Genomic DNA, 25187 nt, shown 5'->3' on the forward strand with positions numbered 1-25187 from the left:
TTATTTATTATAGCTCACGTTAATACCTTATCTGCCTTCAGGTAGAGAATGAGAGAGTTCTAAAAGTAAATAAGTCAGGCAGAGGAATCATTGGATATCTCAAGTATATTTCTGTTACTCTATGTACATTTTTTTTTCCAACTACAATTTTATTTTATTTTTAAACTTTACAAAATTGTATTAGTTTTGCCAAATATCAAAATGAATCCGCCACAGGTATACATGTGTTCCCCATCCTGAACCCTCCTCCCCGCTCCCTCCCCATACCATCCCTCTGGGTCGTCCCAGTGCACTAGCCCCAAGCATCCAGTATCGTGCATTGAACCTGGACTGGCAACTCGTTTCATACATGATACTTTACATTAAGGCGGCTTTTCTGGTGGCTAAAGTGGTAAAGAATCTGCCAGCAATGCAGGAGCCGCAGGAGCCACAGGATTCCATATCTGGGTTTGGAAGATCCCCTGGTAAAGGGTGTGGCAACTCACTCCAGTATTCTTGCCTGGAGAATCCCATGGACAGAGGAGCCTGGGGGGTTACAGTCCACGGGGGTCACAAAGAATCAAACACAAGTGAAGCAACTTGGCAGGCACACTCATGTTCATTTAAAAAGACCTTGTGATGGTGTCACCAGCAAAACATATTAACAGTTCCCAGGAAGTATACATATTAATATCATCTGGGTAATAACATAAAGCCTTCCCCCCCCCGCCCCCCCGCCCCCCGTGCTTAATCTGGTCTGGTTCACAGAGGGCCATGTACAGAAGCCTAACATCTGGCACCTCAGACCAGAGTTTCTTCTGTGGAAAAAACCTCCTCTGACACCTCAGCTCAGGGTACCATTTGCAGATGCTGCTGTTGCTGCACAAGATGCTCAATTCAAGATGGTGATGGTAGGCCATGTGCGGTGGCACTCAGACCTCTGAGCCGCGCAACTGCACAAGCCTCGCGAGAACTCCTTGCCTGACTGAGGAGAACCTCAAACGCAGCCGCTGAGGATCTGTTTGGAAGACTATGGATGCTAGAGTGAGAGCTCACACCTTTTCAGAACTGAACTCGATATTGTTTTATTAGTACGAGTTACACCAGGAGGACACTTTTCGGAGCCTAACTGCCAAGGATTGCTAACACATTTTGGCCCACCCTGGCTCCTGTAGGAACACGGAGGAGACTTTGGGAGGTTTGTTTGAGGATGCCGAGATCTGGTTTTAGTTTACTGTGATGGGGTACAATGGCGTCAGCCTGTAGTTGAATTAATAGCAACTCTGCACACACCGCATTGCCCACAGGGTCATCTGTACTGTGTATCGTTGGGGGTTGAAGACTGAAACTCACTCGAATCTGCCTGCTGCCCTTGGCTGTCCTTCCTTTGGTGCAGGATGCCCTGGATGACAGGGACCTGTGGATGAGAGGGAAGCCTCAACACTCTGCCCATTGTCTCGCCTGATCCCTGAACTAAGCAGTAGTCGACGCACCAGCGCTTTTTGTGCTCCCGACCTCCATGATTAACAGTAAATTTTGCCTTGTCACTTCCGGTTTGGTAAAGAACGCTGAGCAGCCCTGTGAAGCCGCTGTTGCTGCATGCAGCCTGAGCTGAGACCCAGAAAGGCCCAGGTAGTGAGGATTAGCTGATAAAACTGGTTGAAGATGCTGGACCTGAATTTCTGAAGTGAGCTTGAGGCCCTTTGAGCCACTTAACCAGATTCTGAGCTGCTAGTGAGAAGAGGAAACACCGACTTCCACCCTCTAGAGGCAAACGTTGGGTGTTTCTTCATCGTTGGAGGTTCTTCAGGCTCTTCTCCCAGCAACAGCACAGACTACCAGCTGCCCCAGTGATCTGGTGAGTACCTCATGGGAATCCCTTGTGCATTTAGCTCTCAGTGGGCTGGGAGTCTGAAAGTTCCTCTTGTTTGGCGGCAAGGGAAAAAGAGAAGACCCCCATTATTAGAGGTGACAGATTTCACATCCATTCTATATAGGCTGTATAACACAGCTGTATCTTAAGAGGTGAAAATCAGATTGTCTCAATTTATAATATATCATAAGTGAGACAGGAGGGCTCTTCCAAAAGCAGAGCAGTTTATTTCTATTGGAATATACTTGTCTAAGTGAAAGCGTTATGAAGTGTGAATAGATACATCTAATAAGCTCTCATGACAGGATTTTATTTTCTTTTTGCATGTATACTGACCATATCTCTTCTGAGTGCCACTGAAGCCTAAAATTTCCATATACACATTAATTATGTTCAGCATTGACCCCTGTTAAAATGAAAGTATTAAAATATTAATTTAACATATGATCATTATATAAAGGAGTCTGGGCTTTCAAAATATGTAAAACCAATGAAACTATTTATAATAAAGCAAATTAGATTTTGTGCAAAACTGAACAGTAAAGGCAAGAATTAATGTAATGCTTTCTCTGCATTATCTAGCAGGAATAGTTTTGCAGCAATAATTAACCTGAAACTGTCAGGTTCTGTGGACTTGGTCTGAATTAGAAGGTGGTAACTAGGCTATTCCTAATTTTAACTTATCTTCAATATGATATCATAGGACATATTTCACGAAGTTTTAGTTGTATTTATGTGTGCTTGTTAAGGAGAGCAGCAACAATAATTTTAAAGATTTTAAGAAACAAATTTAACAGTTAAATATTTTTAAAGCAAGCACAGAGTCTTCTGCATGTTTACATTTTGATTGAGAAGTGGCTAGTAGTTTTCCTTCTGCCCTTTAAAGCTCATTTACTTCTCCAATTTAAGTACAGTATTCACTGTTCAAATTACCATGATTTATAGAGCAGATTCTTCCCTTATTCTAGCAGGATACTTTATTATTTAATTACAAGATTTTTTCCCAATTACCCTAAAAGTCAGTTATATTTGTTATAAACTCTATATTCTTTAAATAACTTAAATCAAATACTAACATAATACAGAAAGGACCACTAAGTAAAATAAAACATCTTTATCAATTTAGGATTGGACAATTTCTCTGAAGTTTTCAAGAAGGTGTCTTAGCCATGCTTTATTTGCTAGCTAAGTTTTGCTGAATAAAGTTTATTTCCGTGCCAATTACATTTGATTCTTAAAAAAGATGAAATTATGTAGACAAAATATAAATATTTTTGTCCCATGAATATAATGTAGCTACTGTCATCTGATGTAAAGAACAAGGATTTAATGAAACAAATTCTATTAAGATACAAAATGTAAAATGATGAGCTTGAACAGTCACCTACAGTGCCTGAAAAACCTGCTAAAAGTTTTCCTTTAATTTCTTATGTGTGTGTTAGTCGCTCAGTCGTATGCAACTCTTTGCCACCCCATGGACCGTAGCTCACCGACAGGCTGCTCTGTCCGTGGATTCTCCAAGCAAGAGTACTGGAGGGGGTTGCCATTTCCTTCTTAATTGCTTATGAAGCTATAACAAAGAGATAAAATGTGGCTGTCCCTTTAATTGCATAGAAGAATGAGAACATATACCAAGATCTAGAAATCGGTTGTTGGAAAAGGAAGAGACTGAAATAACCAACATCAGTGAGAAAGATTTTTAAGTATGTTCTTGGACTACATTTTTTCCATTACCTACCCTACACTAAGGAGATGGAGAAGGCAATGGCACTCCACTCCAGCACTCTTGCCTGGAGAATCCCATGGATGGAGGAGCCTGGTAGACTGCAGTCCATGGGGTCGCTAAGAGTCGGACATGACTGAAGTGACTTACCTTACACTAAGGAGAAGGCAATGGCAACCCACTCCAGTACTCTTGCCTGAAAAATCCCATGGACCGAGGAGCCTGATAGGCTGCAGTCCATGGGGTCGCTAGGAATCCGACACGACTGAGTGACTTCACTTTAACTTTTCACTTTCATGCATTGGAGAAGGAAATGGCAACCTAGTCCAGTGTTCTTGCCTGGAGGATCCCAGGGACGGGGGAGCCTAGTGGGCTGCTGTCTGTGGGTTCGCACAGAGTCAGACACGGCTGAAGTGACTTAGCAGCAGCAGCACCCTACACTAAAGCAATTTCAGTGGTACCTAAACGAGGAATGTAAACAAATATATTTTCCAAAACCTTAAGATTTTGCTTCACATGCATTCTTTAGTTCTAAATTCTAGACTTATTTATTGCATTGACTACAAAAATAGAAAAAAATAATCATCAATTTGAGAGAAAATTTCTCTGAAACCCCCAAAGCTCAATACTGATGTGCCTCACCTATAAACTAATCTATTTCTAAAACAGACTATAACATTGAATTCATAATTCCTGTGGCATGAGACTTTCTCACTACGTTTACTTTATTATGGAAATTAACCTGTCTCGTATGCAAAGGAAGTAACACAGGGTTAATTCTAGGACATGGAGAAGTTCAACATGATCAAGGATACAGCACAGATGTGCAATTAAATGTATTAGTCAGGGAAACTTCCAGTGAGAAAAGAGAGTTCAAGTTCAGAAGAGCAGGTGACTACCATGAAAAGTTGAAAATTAGCACCTCAAAATTCACCTAGGAAAAATATGCATTCCTCTGTCCTCATATAAGATGCAAAAGAGGAAAATTTCAATTTGAGCCTTGATTTTATAGTCACAATACAAAGATGAGTAAACAACACATACAAAATCGAAGTTGAATGAATAAAGTATGACAGATTAAGGACAAGAATCAAGTTCAAAGTATATATGATTGTATTTCTAAAAATACTTTTGATCAGGGATAAAATGTTAAGTAAGAAAGTATTTTACAAATAAGAAAATACTCAGAGAGATAAAGTGAAGTCTCTCAGTTGTGCCCGACTCTTTGCAACCCCATGGACAGTAGCATGCACCAAGCTCCTCCGTCCATGGCATTTTCCAGGCAAGAGTACTGGAGTGGGTTGCCATTGCCTTCTCCAGGGAATCTTCCCAACCCAGGGATTGAACTCAGGTCTCCCGCATTGTAGACAGATGCTTTACCATCTGAGCCACCAGGGAAGTCCAGAGAGATAAAATGGGACATGAAATCATGAGGTAAGAGAGGGCAATAGAAAATAGGCAGGTATATTTTTTATAAGTAAAAAGGCTTGCTGAAATTAATACTATAAAATGTATATAAAAATTTTAAGAAACCAATAGAAATATATTTGCCATTGAGAATATTAACCATTCTCATGCAGGAAAAAGCCATGCATTTGTCTTACAAATAAAACAAAGTAAATTTTAGATATATCATTATATAGATACATGATCATAATTTATGAATAAATATATTTGGAAAAAATTTAGATTTGCTGAAAACATGCAAAGAAAATACAAAGAGTTTCCATACAGCCTTCATTTAATATTCCTAATATTATATAATCATAGTAGGTTTTTCAAAAACAAGAAATTAACACTGGTACAGTATTCGTAAGTAAGTTAGAGACATTTGAATTTCTGCAGTTTTTCCACTAAGTTTTTTTGCTTTCTAGGATTCTATTCAGAATGCCACCAGTTTATTCAATCATCATGCCTCCTTGGTATCCTATGATCTGTAACAATCTTCTTTTGCTTTACATGATCTCAACTGATTTAGAATATCTCTTAATTTGAGTCTTTCTGATTTCCTCATGGTTGCACTGAGTTTATAGTCTTTCATGAAGAATGCAACAGTAGCCAAGTTTCCCTCTTATCAAAATATATTGGCAATTAATTGTATCAATATGATTTTCACTAGTGATATCAACCTTCATCGGTTCAATAAACTTGAAATATAAAAATATACAGCAAATATTTAACTGACAGTTAAATATTTATGAACTTTCTATATAAACTAATTCAGATATAAATTTGTTTAAATATATATCTTTATAAATTATATAATTATAAGTGCATATGCAAATGTAAATATATAATTGCATATTTTATTCATCTATGCATATACATATTTAAAACTAGATTTGGCTACCTCAGTTTTTAAAATTATGTTTCAGGTGACTGTGACTGTGAAACCTTCTCAGTTGTGTCTGACTCTTTGCGACCCCACGGACTATACAGTCTGTGGAATTCTCCAGGCCAGAATACTAGATTGGGTAGCCTTTCCCTACTACAGGGGATGTTCCCAACCCAGGGATCTAACCCAGGTCTACCGCATTGTAGTCAGATTCTTTACCAGCTGAGCCACAATGTTTCAAGTACAAAAGCAATTAAATAGAAAATTATAATCTGTAAGTATATGTAACAAAATAATATTAATGGAAAAATTATTAATGTTCTTAGCATCTAAAGAATGTAAGCAAACAAATTAAAAGTCTTCAACAGCAAGTGGGTGAACAAAAGTAGAACAACAGACAACATATTGTAGCAACAGAAAATAAACTGAAGAGATTAGATTATTATTAACTTTTTAAAAAGTTCTACCTCACATATTAAATGAAAAAATACCCAGCCAGTATAAAACATATAGTTTTAATACAAAACTAGAACTTATAAAAATCATCTATTTGCCACTGTTATAGTAGAAATAAAAATTGAATGCTTGGATTATGGTGGGAGATTAAATAGTTACAATTTTTTTTCCCTAAGAGCAATTTGCATTTCTTTATAAATATGCATGTCTATTAAAATTTTCAATTGTATTTAATATATATTTTTTTCCTTAGAGTACATTGGACCATAAACAAAATTACTTTAAGAATGATCATCATGGTGACATCTAAACAGTAAGTTGAAAACTCCCTAAATGCTTAACAGGGACAATAAAAATATACTATAAAAATTAATTCAATGCTATGTTTGCATTAACTAGTCCAATTAACGAACACTGGAATAGAAAAAGAATAAAATTGCTAAGTAGAAATGAAATTCATGTTATTTAATAATGTTTGTAATGCCATAGCAATATTATTATAAAGGAAAACAAATAAGAACTATATGTATGAATAAAGTCCAGAAATGTATACACCCAAATGCAGGTATTATTTAATAATAAAATCAGACTAGTAAATATGTTATTATTTTTCTCATTATTTTAAATATAAGTGCATGTATTTTTAACTTCTGTGATGAGAAGAAATTAGCTAACGTGAGGTACAATGGGAGAAGGCAATGGCAACCCACTCCAGTGTTCTTGCCTGGAGAATCCCAGGGACGGGGGAGTCTTGTGGGAGGCCGTCTATGGGGTCGCACAGAGTCAGACACGACTGAAGCGACTTAGCAGCAGCAGAGGTACAATGAGACATTATATTTCTTATGATAATGACATATATAAAAAGTAGTTTTTTGTATTTGAATGAAGATTGAGATTTCATTGTATACTGCTGATGTGTGGATATACAGTACCACACAGGTTTTTTTGAACCTCAGTTTTACTCAGTATATAGCAAGAGCTTTACATTTATTTCACTCTGAAGATTCTGTTTTGAAATAGACTTTTATTGGTTGCATTTATGTCTGATGTATTATATTAATGAAAATTGGACATTCACTAATACACTGACAATAGCAAACAGGTGAAAGTCACTTTGTATATCATGTTTGGATTATATTTTTGTTTCTTTTGGGTGCAGGAGTATAACTAAGCTCGAAACACCATTGAGTCTGAAGATCTACTAGGAAAGCAGGGAGACAAGCATATTAATAGAAGCTCAGAATGGATTGAAAGGTGATCTATAATAGGGAAGGAGGCTCCCACATCTGCAACATTGACTGAGGTTGTTTAAATTTATAGGGACCATTTAGTGATGCTCTATGAATTCTAAAAGAAGGGTGCAGTGGAGCATCGGCATTGTAAAACTTCTCAGTAAAAGGCCATTTCGTAGGTAAGGCACTCCCTTGGTCTGGTCAGGAAAGAATTGCACGACTTGACAAATGTAAATTAGACCAAGTGTTCAGGTCAGTTCAGTTCAGTTCAGTCACTCAGTCGTGTCCGATTCTTTGCAACTCCATGGACAGCAACACCCCAGGCCTCCCTGTCCATCACCAATCACCAGAGTTTACTCAAACTCATGGGCATTCAGTTGGTGAAGCCATCCAACCATCTGATCCTGTCTTCCCCTTCTCCTCCCACCTTCAATCTTTCCCAGCATCAGGGTCATTTCAGATGAGTCAGCTCTTCACATCAGGTGGTGAAAGTATTGGAGTATTAGCATCAGCATCAATCCTTCCAAAGATACAGGACAGATTTCCTTTAGGATGAACTGGTTGGATCTCCTGCAGCCCAGGGGACTCTCAAGAATCTTCTTCAACACCACAGTTCAAAAGCGTCAATTCTTCAGTTCTCAGCTTTCTTTATAATCCAACTCTCACATCCATACATGACTACTGGCAAAACAATAGTTTTGACTCTACAGACCTTTGATGGCAAAGTAATGTCTCTGCTTTTTAATATGCTATCTAGGTTGGTCATAACTTTTTTTTTAATTAATTTTATTTTATTTTTAAACCTTACATAATTGTATTAGTTTTGCCAAATATCAAAATGAATCCACCACAGGTATACATGTGTTGGTGATAACTTTTCTTCCAAGAAGCAAGCGTCTTTTAATTTAACGGCTGCAGTGATTTTGGAGTGATCTGCAAAACTCATTTTGCAGATGTGATCTGCAGTGATTTTGGAGCCCCCAAACGTAAAGTCTGTAACTGTTTGCACTGTTTCCCCATCTATTTGCCGTGAAGTGATGGGACCAGATGCCATGAACTTAGTTTTCTGAATGTTGAGTTTTAAGCCAACATTTTTACTCTCCTCTTTCACTTTCATCAAGAGTCTCTTTAGTTCTTCTTCACTTTCTGTCATAAGGGTGGTATCATCTGCATACCTGAGGTTATTGTATTTCTTCAGGCAGTCTTGATTTCAGTTTGTGCTTCATCCAGCCCAGTGTTTCTCATGATGTACTCTGCATATAAGTTACAGAAACAGGGTAATAATATACAGCCTTGATGTACTCCTTTCCCTATTTGGAACCAGTCTGTTGTTCCATGTCCAGTTCTAACTGTTGCTTCCAGACCTGCATACAGATTTCTCAAGAGGCAGGTCAGGTGGTCTGGTATTCCCATCTCTTTAAGAATTTTCCACAATTTGTTGTGATCCACACTGTCAAAGGCTTTGGCATAGTCAATAAAGCAGAAGTACATCTTTTTCTGGAACTCTCTTGCTTTTTTGATGATCCAGTGGATGTTGGCTATTTGATCTCTGGTTCCTCTGCCTTTTCTATATCCAGCTTGAACATCTGGAAGTTCACGGTTCACATACTGTTGAAGCCTGGCTTGGAGAATTTTAGCAATATTTTGCTAGCATGTGAGATGAGGGAAATTGTGTGGTAGTCTGAGCCTTCTTTGGCATTGCCTTTCTTTGGGCTTGGATTGAAAACTGACCTTTTCCAGTCCTGTGGCCACTGCTGAGTTTTCCAAATTTGCTGGCATATTGAGTGCAGCATTTTCACAGCATCATCTTTCAGGATTTGAAGTAGCTCAACTGGAAATTCATATCCTCCACTAGCTTTGTTGGTTGTGATGCTTCCTAAGGCATCACATCATTTGACTTTACATTCCAGGATGTCTGGCTCTGTGTAAGTAATCACACCATTGTGATTATTGGGGTCCTGAAGATCTGTTTTGTATAGTTCTCTGTATTCTTGCCACCTCTTCTTAATATCTTCTGCTTCTGTTAGGTCCATACCATTTCTGTCCTTTATTGTGCCCATATTTGCATGAAGTGTTCCCTTGGTATTTTTAATTATCTTGAAGAGATCTCTGGTCTTTCCCATTCTCTTGTTTTGCTCTATTTCTTTGCATTGATTACTAAGGAAATCTTTCTTATCTCTCCTTGCTATTCTTTGGGACTCTGCATTCAGCTGGGTATATCTTTATTTTTCTCCTTTGCCTTTCACTTCTCTTCTTTTCACAGCTATTTGTAAGGCCTCCTCAGACAACCATTTTGACTTTTTGTATTTCTTTTTCTTGCTGATGGTCTTGATCCCTGCATCCTGAACAATGTCATGAACCTCAGTCCATAGTTCTTCAAGCACTCTATCTATCAGATCTAATCCCTTGAATCCTTTTGTCACTTCCACTGTATAATTGTAAGGGGATTTAGGTCATACCTGAATGGTCTAGTGGTTTTCCCTACTTTCTTTAATTGAAGTCTGAATTTGGCAATAAGGAGTTCATGATCTGAGCCACAGTCAGCTCTGGGTCTTGTTTTTGTTGACTAGTATAGAGCTTCTCCATCTTTGGCTGCAAAAATATAATCAGTCTGATTTAGGTATTGACCATCTGGTAATGTCCATGTGTAGAGTTTCTCTTGTGTTGTTGGAAGAGCGTGTTTGCTATGACCAGTGAGTTATCTTTGCAAAACTCTATTAGCCTTCACCCTTCTTCATTCTGTACTCCAAGGCCAAATGTACTTGACCAATTGTTACTTGTTATATGAAATCTGCCTCCATATAATGTAAAGAGGGGGAAAAACTTCTGATTCTGTTTAGATTGTAAAGGACAGTAGTAAAAACAATAGAAAACATTTACAGAACACTTAACCCTATGTCAGAAAACGTGCCAACCATTTTCACAAACATCATTTCACAGTTACTCACACATCACTTTGACGAGTTTCTGAAATGTTTCTATGCATTTGAAATGAGGCTTATTAGTAATTTGTCCAAAGTCACTTATTAGTAAAAGAGAGACCTAGTTTTGAAATCCAGGCAGTCTTCCTTCAAAAACTGAGCCCTTCACCTTTACATGCTGGATATTATCAACTTCAGTTCAGTTCAGTTCAGTCACTCAGTTGTGTCCGACTCTTTGTGACCCCATGAATCGCAGCACACCAGGCCTCCCTGTCCATCACCATTAGTTTTATTATTAAATATAAAGATAGACAAGCTATAGCTTTCTCCCTAGTGTCATTTCAGTTTGTAGGTTATTTTTATAACATACATTATTCATATCTGGGAAAGATGGAAAAGTTTTCTTAATTTATCTGTAGCGAATATTCTATGTGAAAAATTCTAATTAGCAAATTAATGTAACATACAGCAAATGTAATGTAATAAATGAATACAAATATAGGTAACGTACATTGACATTTTTAACGCTGGATTATGAATTTATATATGGAATAATTTTAATCTTCATTATTATGATTTTATTTTAAGCTTTCTAAAATGGTTTAAGAATGTTTATTATAGAAAAATGTTATATTGATTTCAAAAAAAGAGACAAATTGGAAAAACATCTAGGAAAATACAATATGCTTAAAATAAAAGACTGGCAAATTTCACAAAAGTTGGTAATGAAGCCAAATTTTATAGCTTTGGAGACTAAACACTTACCATCTTTTATAACATTTTATTTTTTAAAAATGTTTCTTTTTTAAACATTTCATTTTTAAAACTTAAGTGAGAAAAAAATTTATCAGGTTCAAAAATGAATGTTACTTAGATTAACTTATTTTTAGAATGATATGGTACATTATCTTTAAAAATAAGGTACAATTTAACATAGTTGTATGTTTTGTTTTCACAAAATGAGAAAATTATTTATTGACTCTGCTATTTCTCTGGAATTTCAAGAATTTCCTTCTTGATAATTTTCCTTTATAGTAATTTTCAAAAGTATTGCTGCTAATATACCATAAATTATAGAAAATTATGAGAAGAAAATAAAAGAAATAGTAAAATGGATTAATATATGAACTCTATGACTGGCCTATAGTGAACTACAGACATGTTAGTGATTTTTTGTAAAATAATACTACCAACTATGTTATTTCTTTAAAGACTTATAGTTCTACTAGTCTTAATAATTATGTTATTAGTATTTTTGTCTTTATGTTAAACATCATGTTTGTATGATTTATTTTCTCTTTATGATAATGTTCTGAATATATGCTAATATTATCACTGTGTTGTTGATGGATATAATGACTTTTTAAAATTATTGGCTAAAATTAACAAAGCTGCTTGAATTGATCACTGGTATTCACATAAATGAACCTAATTGCAATTTATATGCCTTGTTATTATATGATACTCTTTTCACATGACAAGCTTTTAAAATTTACCAAAATGCTGTTAAACATCTAAATATAGCTATATTTACATTTTAAAATTTATTTTATCATTCTTAAAATAGTTAAAATGATTTTTAGTGATGTTGTATATTTCATGAATTGATATAAGAGAACAGCTTTCATAATTTAACAGAATATTTGTTAAAATTATGATATCTCTGTTATTTTTATATGTTAATAAAAATTTAATTTACCTTAATTTTAAAAAGTAATCTCATGGAAGTACTTAACTAAGTTAAGACATAAAAATGAACTAAACTGTATTAGGTTCAATTCTTGATAGCAGAACATACATGCATATGCTACCTTAGAGGAACAATTAGCATTTTTCAGAATGAGGCAATGAAGTGATGATAACAAGATAACAAAAGATAACAAGCAGGTTTTTTTTTTTTTTGGGTACAAAATGATATATAAATTTCCTGAGAACATTACATAAATAAGAATATAGAAAGGCTTATACTCCTCAGATTCCCATAGCTCATTATTGGAACTGTTGTGACTTAATCCAGCATGAAGGAGGATTTCTTTGGAGGGAAAAATCTTGCTTCCCTTTATCTTAAGAGTTTTCTATCCTTACTCACCCCCACTTCACTATTCTGGAAACTCTTACTTTGTGCTTGGCTCCCCTTATAAGGTAAAAGTAACAGTAGTTTAACAAATGAACAAGATTCGCAGCACATTTGCTGAGATTCAGTTCTGTGGACATAAATGTCCTGTTTCCAGTAGCATCCTTTGACAGGCTGTCTTTAGTTCTGTCTATGGTTCAGTTTTGTTCATCATCCATTAATGTCATGGTGAATATCAATAGAGCCTAGCAATGCTGAACAGTAGGGAAGAGTTTGAATGACTGACTAGCTCTGTTCAAATCGTATCAATGTGTCCTTGCCTTACATAACAAGTGAAGGTTTGAATAGTCTTCAAGTACTGTGAACCATCCTAATTCAATTTTAAATTCAGTGAAATATGAGGAAATTATCTATGAAATGAAAATTCTCTGCCCTGTCTACTTTAATAAAATTTGTTAGAAATAAGTTATTCACAGTTCCTATATTAACATATTGGATTCTTCTCACACCGTTGAATATATGTTGTTCCTACACATCGCATACCCTATTTATAAAATATATAGTAAAACTTATGAAATTAACATACTAAATTGATTTTAACCCTTTCTCAGTAACTATTAAGTTTCCATGTCTTTCCCTAACTACTAAAATTGTTTATTATTCACAACATCCCGCAAGATACGTACAAATAGATCTCTAATAAGAGAGTTCAGGAACTGTGGGGTCTATGACATATATTGACAGGAAAGAAGGTAAAGAATTTGCCTGCAACACAGGAGACCCAGATTTGATCCCTGGGTTGGAAAGATCCCCTGGAGAAGGGAATGGCAACTCACTCAAGTATTCTTGCCTGGAAATCACCAGGGACAGAGGAGCCTGGTGGGCTACAGTCCATGGGGTCACAATGAGCTGGACATGACTGAGAGACTGACACACACGCGTATGATGTATATTAGTTTCCTTTTCTTGGCATGTACTTTTTTAGTAAGTTAATGACAGAGTATAGCTGTATGCTTCTGGAGATGTTAATCTCTGATGTTGTTGAAGTGTGGCCCTAACAAGAAATTACACCTCTCAACCCAAAATGTGCTTGTTGTAAGATGTGCATAATTGTAAAAATTTGGATTTATTGAGTGGTTTGGAGTTGGGAGTGAACAGTAGACTAGAAAGGAGCAAGTATGGCCTTCTGTGGTGAAATAACTGAAAAATTATATATTAGTCTATATGGTATAATCTAAAGAAAGAGAGCAGAGCCGAGTAACTAGAGCACATACTCTGCCTGCAACCACACAGATGATCCAGAGCAAGTTCAAGTATTTATTCAAATTCTGCTCTGTAATTTCCTACTGTCTCAGCCTCTGGAACTGTAATCTCTTAAGAAATGTTTTACTCCAGCCAGACTGAGGTCTATAACCTGGAAGACAGTCTCTCAGATAGCTGTGAGGAACTTCTCTGTAGAAGCATGGTTTTTGGCATAATTTTATATCTTGTCATAACAAAGAAGCATGGTAGTAGTACATTCCTTCAAGGCTTAAGGGGGAAAAAACAGAATCATATGTACACAGTGGATCAGTAGGGCTTTTGCATCTGAGAATTGAGTCTTACCATAGATGGAATACTAGCAATTTCATCCCCAAAATGGATGCATTTATCACTATCTTCAAAATAGATAATCCTTACTTCTGGACAGTACATGCTTTAATGGTTAAAGCAGATTTAAAGTGTGTACCTGATAGGCTACAGTATAGGCTCTTCTAGTTAGCATAAACCCAATCATGTATTAGCCAAATAACTTCTTACCTTAATGGAGAAGGAATGGCAACCCACTCCAGTATTCTTGCTTGGGAAATCCCATGGACAGAAGAGTCTGGCAAACTATAGTCCATGGCGTTGAAAAGTGTAGGATGCTATTTAGCAATTAAACAACAACAGTATACCTTAATAGGTGGAATTTTCTTTCCTTATTTCCAAGTTTTGATTGCAAACCTTCTGATATAAAGATTTGATGATTAGTATATTTGCCCCTCGGTGCCAGGGTGGTACTGCCTGCCTGTAGTGGGCCCATTTTGTCCCTCAGTGACAAGCTTTTTCTTATATATGTATATAATTTTTTTCTTAGTTATCCACATAGGGGGCAGAACTAATCAGATATAGCGAACAAACACAAGAAAACATTTTATGTGTTGACATTTTAAATGCTGACAAGAAATCATTTCATAGGCTACACATATTGTCAGTTATATCACATTGTTGAACAAACGTTGAAAATGTGTTTTTAGCAATAGTTTTAAAGAAAGCAGTGATACATGTCATGAGTAGATTGATAACTAGGAAAAGAGTAGTAATACATACTATGAAAATTATAAGCATCTGTAAAACAGGGTGGGAAAAAATGCTTATTTCAGAGAGGAGTCAACCTCTCTGAAAGTAAGTGATCTGAATAGATCACTTAAAGAGTTATATTCCCTTATATCTTATAACCAATTTATCTTTGGGGAATTTTTTTTCTAGGTATGTCTCCACTTCTCCAAAGGTATTGATATAAGAGCAACAAGTGTTGCTAGCAGGAGCACAAATATTTCTTGTTTAACCAATAGGAAATCTAAGGCAACCCTGTTATCTGATACTTCTTGGGCTAAGGTATTTAGTGATGCTTGTTCTGACATGATTTGTGTAGAGTCCTTGACTCTTTGACTGATAATAGCTGATAGATTTCTGATCATATACTCATGCACTAAGAACCAAAATTCACAAAACACTTTGCAACCAAGTGTTTTGATATCTTACTAACATAGGTTTATTGACTTTGTAATAAAGAGAGAAAAGAGATTCATCTATTTCCTTATATATAGACAATGAGGTAACATAATGTCCCAATAAGCATAAACCTTCTGTATGCCAGATATTAAGGCAATTTATGCACCCATCCTTCATAAACTGGGTCAATTACAATATTAAAACAAAACCTAGGGGACGCAGTGATTCCTCCCAGAGTGCTCTCATTGAAAGTCTCATTAATTGGGAGTTCTGTAAACACAATGTTAAACCATAAATCATTTTCTTGCAGGCTTTCTAAAAGTCATCTGTATTGTATTTAACATATAGGAGTTACCAGAATAGTTTACTCCTGTTTTTCTCTTTAAGACATTTGTTAAACAAGCAAGTGATGCAACAAGGGGACCTTGGGGTGTGCTCAGTCTCTAAGTACTGAGGACAGTATCAAACAAAGGATGGACCCATTAATATGTTAAAGAAATTGAACATGAAAGATTAGGCCAGACCGAGGTCTCTCTAGTTGAGTGGTAATTTTAGGAACACCTGAAAAGTTGGTGACAGGAATTATGAAGGGATTTATGTCAGTTTTTATTGACTGGGGAATTTGATGATAGATCCAAACAATCAGTTAGATAGCCATACTTTGTGACATATTTACTAGATAATTTTATGTCCATAATGATCATTAATAGCTTAGAGTAAAGCAGTAATTTTCAATTAAAAAACAATACCTGTGGCGGATTCATTTCGATATTTGGCAAAACCAATACAATATTGTAAAGTTTAAATATAAAATAAAATAAAAAAAACAAACAATAACCCAATTTTCATAGGGAGGCAAATATTTAGTAACGAGTTCATCTGAACTACCAGGATGGGTCTTACAGTCCTGGTTTGGTTCTTGAGTCAGCTATCTACCACTGTTGTCTTCTTCTCCTTGTGGTATGGGTATTGTTTCTTCTCTGCAGTTTTCTCTGCAGACCAGTCTAATGCAAAGACACTTTTAAAAATAAGAGATGTGAACCCATGAGTCTGTGCCTTTTAATTTGGCACATGGATTATTTAACAATACCTAATAAGGTCCTTTCCAATGTGGCTGCAAAAAAATCTTTTATTTGACATATTTTCTAACAAACAAAATCTCCATATTGTAAATCATGATCCTTAAGGCCTTTGTTTCTGGGAAGTTCACCAAGAAATGAATTAACTACCAACTTTTTTCATTTCTTTTAAGTGCCTCAATAAGACCGTGACAATAATGTAATATATCTCCCTTGAGTAAGATTGGTTCATATATTCTCTCATCTAATTACATAGGGTGTCCTGTTAATATTTCAGAAGGAGACAGCTGATGTTACCAAAAGGCATAGGACTAAATTTAAGAAGCACTAACAGAAGAGCTTTTGCCCATGAGAGATTAAATACTTCTGAAGGTTTTTGCCAATTGAGTTTTGATAGTGCCATTAATTCTTTCCACCAGTCCTGAAGATGGGGGGTGATAAGTTCACCAGAAATACTGCATTATTGGCCATATGTCACAAATAGATTTAATTATTTGTCCTGCAAAATAATTTCCCTGGTAACTGTGTAATTTGGAAGGAATTCCCCAAACAAGAATTATCCTTTCAAATAGCAATTTAACCTTATAGCCGTTCCTCTGCTGTAAGGAAAAGCTTCACCTCAGTGTGAAAGTATACAGATTGTTACCAAAATATATTTATACTCTTGAGACAGTGGCATTTGGACAAAGTCCAACTGCTGTATCTCAAATGGTGCCTTAGGAAGGAAAAAGTGGCCTTGTGACCCATGCAGTGATTTTCCAGAATTATGTTTAGGGCAGTTAGTAAGAAAAACATATACTTTATGAGCCATCATGGGAGAAAGTTTCCAAGCATACAGTTTTCCCCATATAGCCATTTTCTCAAGTGCCCATTGAGTTAAAGATTGTACATACTGGGTTAATGGTTGAACTCCAACAGGCACTATAATTTTTTATTTGTTTTGTTTGTTTTATCATTTCCAAAATATATATATATATATGTGATGGGATCAAAATTCCCTTTTCTGGTTGCCCTATTTGTTTCTCTTCTTCAGTGGCAATTTCCTGAGCCTGCAGACGGAAATCTTCTACTGAATTGATAAGGTTAACAGAAAGCAGTGGCCATTCTCAAGGCTAGACAGAATGGGTATTTAAAGCTCCCTATTTGGCTACATCATCAATAAGCTGATTTCCTTTAGTTCCATACTGCCAGATTTGGAATGCCCTAGTATTTTAATAATTGCCAGCAGTTTTGGTATATAACACTTAATAACCTGGCAACCTGTTTTCCATTTTTTAATAAGCTGTCCTGAAGAGGTTAAAACTTTCTGTCTCTATAACATCCCAAAGTCGTCTGCAATTTAAAGACATAATGACTGTCACATTTGATATATGATCTTTAGCTGGTTGATGAGTTCAAGTTAGAACTATTAATTCAACTTGGGCTGACTCTGTTTTTGGTTAAAAAAAAATTAACTTTCAATTATGTTCATTGTGGTTGTTACTGCATATATATCTTAGTAATTTCCCCAATCATTTTTTAAGTAGGACCCATCTGTAAACCAAAGTAGACTAACATTATCAATAGATTTTTATTGTAAATTATTCCTTGGAGTAAGAAGATAATTGTTAGTAAAATGCAATTGTAGTCATTTCCTTTCCATGGTTCTGGAAGCACAGTTTCAGGGTTGAGGTTATTTTTGTGACATACAATAAAGATAAAACTAAAATTATGATTAATAACATTAAACTAGAATATATTTACATTTTAGCAATGTCAAATCATCTGTACTACATATATTAATATCATTTACCCATACAATATGAGCTTCCCTGGTGGCTCAGACGGTAAAAAAGACCCCAGTTCAATCCTGGGTTGGGAAAATCCCCTGGAGAAGGGAATGGACACCCACTCCAGTATTCAAGCCTGGAGAGTGTCATGAACAGAGGAGCCTGGTGCGCTACAGTCTCTGGGGTCACAAAGAGTCGGACATGACTGAGCAACTACACACACACACACACACACCACTCCATCCCACCTCCCCATACAATAATCTGAGAAGATTTAGCACCATTCATTTGACATTGCTTCCCATGTAATTTAACATAGCAAATAAGCCTAATTAAGTTTAATTTCTATCTTGGATATGCTTCAGGTGCTCTTGAGGAAGTTTTTCAAAGACATCAAAAGGGTTCAAAAACACTTTGCTGAGTAGGAAAATAAATCAGTATAAAACAATACTTATTCACTCGACCAAAGTGACAATAAATGATTTGAAGGGCAAAAAATAAAGTTACAACAGGCTATTCAAAAAGTAAAGCAACTTTTCGGTCTGGTATCAACAGCAGATATTTCAAAAAAACGATGTCACCTAACAATATCTAATCCAAGTTTTGCACAAGCTTACTACTGATACCAAAATTCACTTAATTAGATCCATTCCAATATTAGTCAGTCCCATGCGTGTGTGCTAATGACTTCAGTCATTTCCTACTCTGTGTGACCCTATGAACTGTAGCCCTCCAGGATGCTCTGTCCATGGGGACTCTCCAGTCAAGAATATTGGAGTGGGTTGCCATGCCCTGCTCCAGAAGATCTTCCCAAACCAGGGGTCGAATCCATGTCTCCTGCATCAGCAGGCAGATTCTTTACCACTGAGCCAACAGAAAATTCCACCTGTTAAGATATACCTATTTAATTAAACCAATAAAATATTAACTTGTTTTCACTCATTAAAGATTAATCTAAAATCACCTGATCCTTTTCAAAATTCAGGTTCATTTTGATTACATTTATCAATACATAATTTTTAAATACTTATTTTAAGTAAATTAAAAATTTCTCTTTTACAAATTAATTTTTCTAAGACCATCTGAAGGCAAAGAGGTATCATATTTCTAACATACACACATGCATGTAGACAGACACAACCAGAGAACTCATAACCTTATTTTAAAACTTAGTCATAAATCAGGCATTACAATGTAAACTCACTGGTTTATAAATAAAAACTGGAATAAGTTAAATTTATTTTCTTGAGTTTAAAGACACCTCTTATCCTACCCTCCTTTTTTTCAGTTTTGGATTTTACTTATTGAGCAAAGGCTGTAGTCTCAGGCAATATGGTCTATGTTTACAGTTCAAGGACATAATAAAATTACAACCTTAGGTTTTCTCCTAGGAGTATATTTGTTCCCTTAGGGTAAGAATTTTGAAAGGATCAAGTCAGTTTTTATTTATCCCTAGTTTGTATATGTAGAAATCAGCTTGAGAATGTCTCAGTTTCTCCTGCCAGGTTTTAGAAACCTTACTGGTGGTTCAGAGCAATGGGTGACCAGTCCTTATGTGTGTATGTCCCAGGATCCAGGATCCTGATTTCAGAAGAAATTTACCAAAGTACCTGGAGTGCTGTTAAGCTCAAAGGGCAGAGTGGATGCTCAAGGGACTCATGCTTAGAGCAGGGCACCAGTCCAAAGCAGATTCCAGGTGAACATGGTAAGTTTCTTTGACATACTGCAAACTACATCAAACAATGTTGATGCCCTGTCTTCCCCACTCCCACCTTTCTAGCAGCAGGCTGGTGGACACTTTTTTTTTTAAACTAATGTTTAAATGATTAAACATTAGTCAATGTTTTGACTAATTTTGGTCCAAAATTGTGGACCAAATTAGTGTGGTGATAGAGTCCATGTGGTGATAGAATTAGAGTCCATGTGGTGATAGAAATAATAATAAAAAAAAAAACCCTTAATAAGAATAAAGGAGAATTTTATTTGAGCGAAACTGAGGACTATAGTCTAGGATATAACCACTCAGATAGCTCTGAGGAACTACTCTGGAGAAGTATGATTTTCAACACAGTGTTATATCTTGTTAGAACAAAGAACATCACATATAACAGAAGTGCATTTTTCAAGTTTTCAACAAAAAAAGAAAGAAAGACAGATTAGCCTGTACACAATGATCAGTATGGCCTTGGCACCTGAGAAGGAAGCCTTATCATGAAGGTGTACTAACCCTGGGATCCCGAGGATGGAGGTATTTATCTGTATCTTCAAAATACACACTCTTTGCTTCTGTACAAAGTACCCTTTACTTTAATGGTTAAAATAAGTATGCAATGTGTGTTTGATAGGCCATAAGACAGACTTTAAGATGGTAGGCACTGAGAGAGGCATCAGAGAGCAGACAGACAGAAACCACAATCACAGACAACTAGCCAATCTGATCACATGGACCACAGCCTTGTCTAACTCAATGAAATTAAGCCATGCCATGTGGAGCCACCCAAGACAGATGGGTCATGGTGGAGAGGTCTGACAGAATGTGGTCCACTGGAGAAGGGAATGGCAAACCACTTCAGTATTCTTGCCTTGAGAACCCCATGAACAGTATGAAAAGGCAAACAGATAGGACACTGAAAGATGAACTCCCCAGCTCGGTAGGTGCCCAATACGCTACTGGTGATCAGTGGAGAAATAACTCCAGAAAGAATGAAGGGATGCAGTCAAAGCAAAAACAACACCCAGTTGTGAATGTGACTGGTGATAGAAGCAATGTTCAATGCTGTAAAGAGCAATATTGCATAGGAACTTGGAATGTTAAGTCCATGAATCAAGGCAAATTGGAAGTGGTCAAACAGGAGATGGCAAGAGTGAACATCGACATTCTAGGAATCAGCGAACTAAGATGGACTGGAATGGGTGAATTTAACTCAGATGACTATTATATCTACTACTGTGGGCAGGAATCCCTTAGAAGAAATGGAGTAGCCATCACGGTCAACAAAAGAGTCTGAAATGCAGTACTTGGACGCAATCTCAAAAGTGACAGAATGATCTTTGTTCGTGTCCAAGGCAAAACATTCAGTATCACAGTAATCCAAGTCTATGTCCCAACCAGTAACGATGAAGAAGCTGAACAGTTCTATGAAGACCTACAAGACCTTCTAGAACTAAAACCCCAAAAAAGATGTTCTTTTTATTATAGGGGACTGGAATGCAAAAGTAGGAAGTCAAGAACCACCGGGAGTAACAGGCAAATTTGGCCTTGGAGTTCTGCCAAGAGAACACTCTGGTCATAGCAAATACCCTCTTCCAATAACACAAGAGAATACTCTACACATGGACACCACCAGATGGTCAACAGTGAAATCAGACTGATTATATTCTTTGCAGCCAAAGATGGAGAAGCTCTATACAGTCAGCAAAAACAAGACTGGGATCTGACTGTGGTCCAGATCATGAACTCCTTATTGCCAGATTCAGACTGAAATTGAAGAAAGTGGAAAAACCACTACACCATTCTGTTCAGTTCAGTTGCTCAGTCGTGTCCAAGTCTTTGCGACCCTGTGAATTGCAGCACTCCAGGCCTCCCTGTCTATCACCAACTCCAGGAGTTCACTCAAACTCATGTCCATCAAGTCGGTGATGCCATCCAGCCATCTCATCTTCTGTTGGTCCCCTTTTCCCCCTGCCCCCAATCCCTCCCAGCATCAGTCTTTTCCAGTGAGTCATCTCTTTGCATGAGGTGGCCAAAGTACTGGAGTTTCAGCTTTAGCATCATTCCTTCCAAAGAACACCCAGGACTGATCTCCTTTAGAATGAACTGGTTGGATCTCCTTGCAGTCCAAGGGACTCTCAAGAGTCTTCTCCAACACCACAGTTCAAAAGCATCAATTCTTCGGTGCTCAGCTTTCTTCACAGTCCAACTTTCACATCCATCCATGACTACTGGAAAAACCATAGTCTTCACCAGACAGACCTTTGTTGGCAAAGTAATGTCTCTGCTTTTTAATATGCTGTCTAGGTTGGTCATAACTTCCCTTCCAAGGAGTAAGCGTCTTTTACTTTCATATATGACCTAAATCAAATCCTTTATGACTATACAGTGGAACTGAGAAATAGATTTAAGGGACTAGATCTGACAGAGTCCCTGATGAACTATGGATCGAGGTTCATGACATTGTACAGGAGACAGGTAAGAAAAATACAAAAAAGAAAAATGGCTGTCTAAGGAGGCCTTACAAATAGCTGTGAAAAGAAGGGAGGTGAAAAGCAAAGGAGAAAAGCAGAGACATACCCATTTGAATACAGAGTCCCAAAGAATAGCAAGGATAGATAAGAAAGTCTTCCTTAGCAATCAATGCAAAGAAATAGAGGAAAACAACAGAATGTGAAAGACTAGAAATCTCTTCAAGAACATTAGAAATACCAAGAGAAATTTTCTTGCAAAGATGGGCTCAATAAAGGACAGAAATGGTAGGGACCTAACAGAAGCAGAAGATATTAAGAAAAGGTGCCAAGAATACACAGAAGAACTGTTCAAAAACGATCTTCAGGTCCTAGATAATCATGATGGTGTGATCACTCACCTAAAGCCAGACATCCTGGAATGTGAAGTCAACTGGGCTTTAGGAAGCGTCATTACGAACAAAGCTAGTGGAGGTGATGGAATTCCAGTTGAGCTATTTCAAATCCTGAAAGATGATGCTGTGAAAGTATTGCACTCAATATGCCAGCAAATTTGGAAAATTCAGCAGTGGCCACAGGACTGGAAATGGTCAGTATTCATTCCAATCCCAAAGGAAGGCAATGCCAAAGAATGCTCAAACTATGGCACAATTGCACTCATCTCACACGCTAGCAAAATAAAGCTAAAATTCTCTAAGCCAGGATTCAGCAATATGCGAACTGTGAACTTCCAGATATTCAAGCTGGATTTAGAAAATTCAGAGGAACCAGAGATGAAATTGCCATCATTTGCTGGATCATGGAAAAAGCAAGAGAGTTCCAGAAATACATCTATTTCTGCTTTATTGACTATGTCAAAGCCTTTGACTGTGTGGATCACAATAAACTGTGGAAAATTCTTAAAGAGATGGGAATACCAGACCACCTGACCTGACTCTTGAGAAATCTGTATGCAGGTCAGGAAGCAACAGTTAGAACTGGACATGGAACAACAGACTGGTTCCAAATAGGAAAAGGAGTCCATCAAGGCTGTATATTGTCACCCTGCTTATTTAACTTATATGCAGAGTACATCATGAGAAACGCTGGGCTGTATGAAGCACAAGCTGGAATCAGCATTGCTTGGAGAAATATCAATAACCTCAGATGTGCAGATGATACCACCCTTATGGCAGAAAGTGAAGAAGAACTAAAGAGCATCTTGATGAATGTGAAAGAGGAGAGTGAAAAAGTTGGCTTAAAGCTCAACATTCAGAAAACTAAAATCATGGCATCCAGTCCCATCACTTCATGGCAAATATATGGTGAAACAGTGGCTTACTTTATTTTTCTGGGCTCCAAAATCACTACAAATGGTGATTACAACCATGAAATTAAAAGACACTTACTCCCTAAAGGAAAGTTATGACCAACCTAGACAGCATATTAAAAAGCAGACACATTACTTTGTCAACAAAGGTCCATGTAGTCAAGGCTATGATTTTTCCAGTGGTCATGTATGGATGTGAGAGTTGGACTATAAAGAAAGCTGAGCACCGAAGAATTGATGCTTTTGAACTGTGGTGTTGGAGAAGACTCTTGAGAGTCCCTGGGACTGCAAGGAGATCCAACCTGTCTATCCTAAAGGACATCAGTCCTGGATGTTCATTGGTAGGACTGATGTTGAAGCTGAAACTCCAAACCTTTGGCCACCTGATGCTAAGAGCTGACTCATTTGAAAAGATCCTTATGCTGGGAAAGATTGAGGGCAGGAAGAGAAGGGGACGATAGAAGATGAGATGGTTGGATGGCATCAGCGACTCAATAGACATGGGTTTGGGTGGACTTCGGGAGTTGGTGACGGAGAGGGAGGCCTGGCATGCTGCGGTTCATTGAGTCACAAAGAGTCAGACACGACTGAGCGACTGAACTGAACTGAAGACAGAGTGTGCTAGTAGCATAAAGTTGAAGTCAAGCCATGCGTAAGCCAAACAACCTCAATATGTGAAAGTTTCTTTCATCACTGCTAACCTTATTTTGGGCTTCCCTGGTGGCTCAGAGGTTAAAGCGTCTGCCTGGAATGCTGGAGATCCGGGTTTGATCCCTAGGTCGGGAACATCCCCTGGAGAAGGAAATGACAACCCACTCCAGTACTTTTACCTGGAGAATCCCATGGAGGCAGGAGCCTGGTAGGCTACAGTCCGCAGGTGCTGCAAAGTGTTGGACACGACTGAGTGACTTCATTTTCATATATACTTTCATATATAGAGAACACATAGATAGGCAGTTTTGTGAATAAAGAACAGACCACTTAATAAATGCCAAAACCTGAGGCTCATTTGGTCAAATATCAGTATTATTTAAAGTTGGAATTTATTACTCTTTATCCTCTTTCTCTTGGATCTGTTTACTCAAATTGATGTGGACTTATTGTTGATTTTTGCAAGAAAGAACCCTTTGAATACAAATATTACTTGTTTTCTCCTAATCTTGCAAACATATAGTTAATAAAGCTTTTACTTAGCTTTGAGACATTAATTTTTTTTTTATCTCCATGCTTATCCATCTTTATCTTAAAGGCCAAGAGATAATTTAACTTCTTCTGTAACTCCCCAAACTAATGAAAATTTGCAAATTTTATTCATGTCTGCCACTACTTCAATTTGCTTATTCTTTCCATAAATGTTGATTGGTTGTTTTCTATCTACCACACATTATGATAGGTGTTGGAAAGTGAACAATAAAAGGCTAATTTTGTAATGATGTCTTTGAATATGCATTTGAAGAGTGAGATATGTAATGAACAAATAAAAATATAGCTTTGCAGA

General features: G+C 36.9%; 1 long non-coding RNA gene across 2 annotated transcripts in view; it reads left to right on the forward strand.

The window, feature by feature from the left end:
* The first annotated feature begins 585 nt into the window (after positions 1-585).
* The window catches only part of LOC147350150 (uncharacterized), a 45402-nt gene continuing 20800 nt past the window's right edge, over positions 586-25187 (forward strand). The window contains exons 1-3 of one of the 2 annotated variants that reach the window (XR_015149187.1): positions 586-1837; positions 6620-6679; positions 19769-19903. This is a non-coding gene — a long non-coding RNA (uncharacterized LOC147350150). Of the gene's footprint in view, positions 1838-6619; positions 6680-8041; positions 12847-19768; positions 19904-25187 lie in introns of those variants that run through there. The other variant, XR_015149188.1, reaches the window with a different exon arrangement.

Source organism: Bos grunniens, chromosome 20, assembly GCF_055505025.1.
Source record: "Bos grunniens cultivar Pamir isolate PY7600 chromosome 20, Bosgru_T2T1.0, whole genome shotgun sequence".
NCBI lineage: Eukaryota > Metazoa > Chordata > Mammalia > Artiodactyla > Bovidae > Bos > Bos grunniens.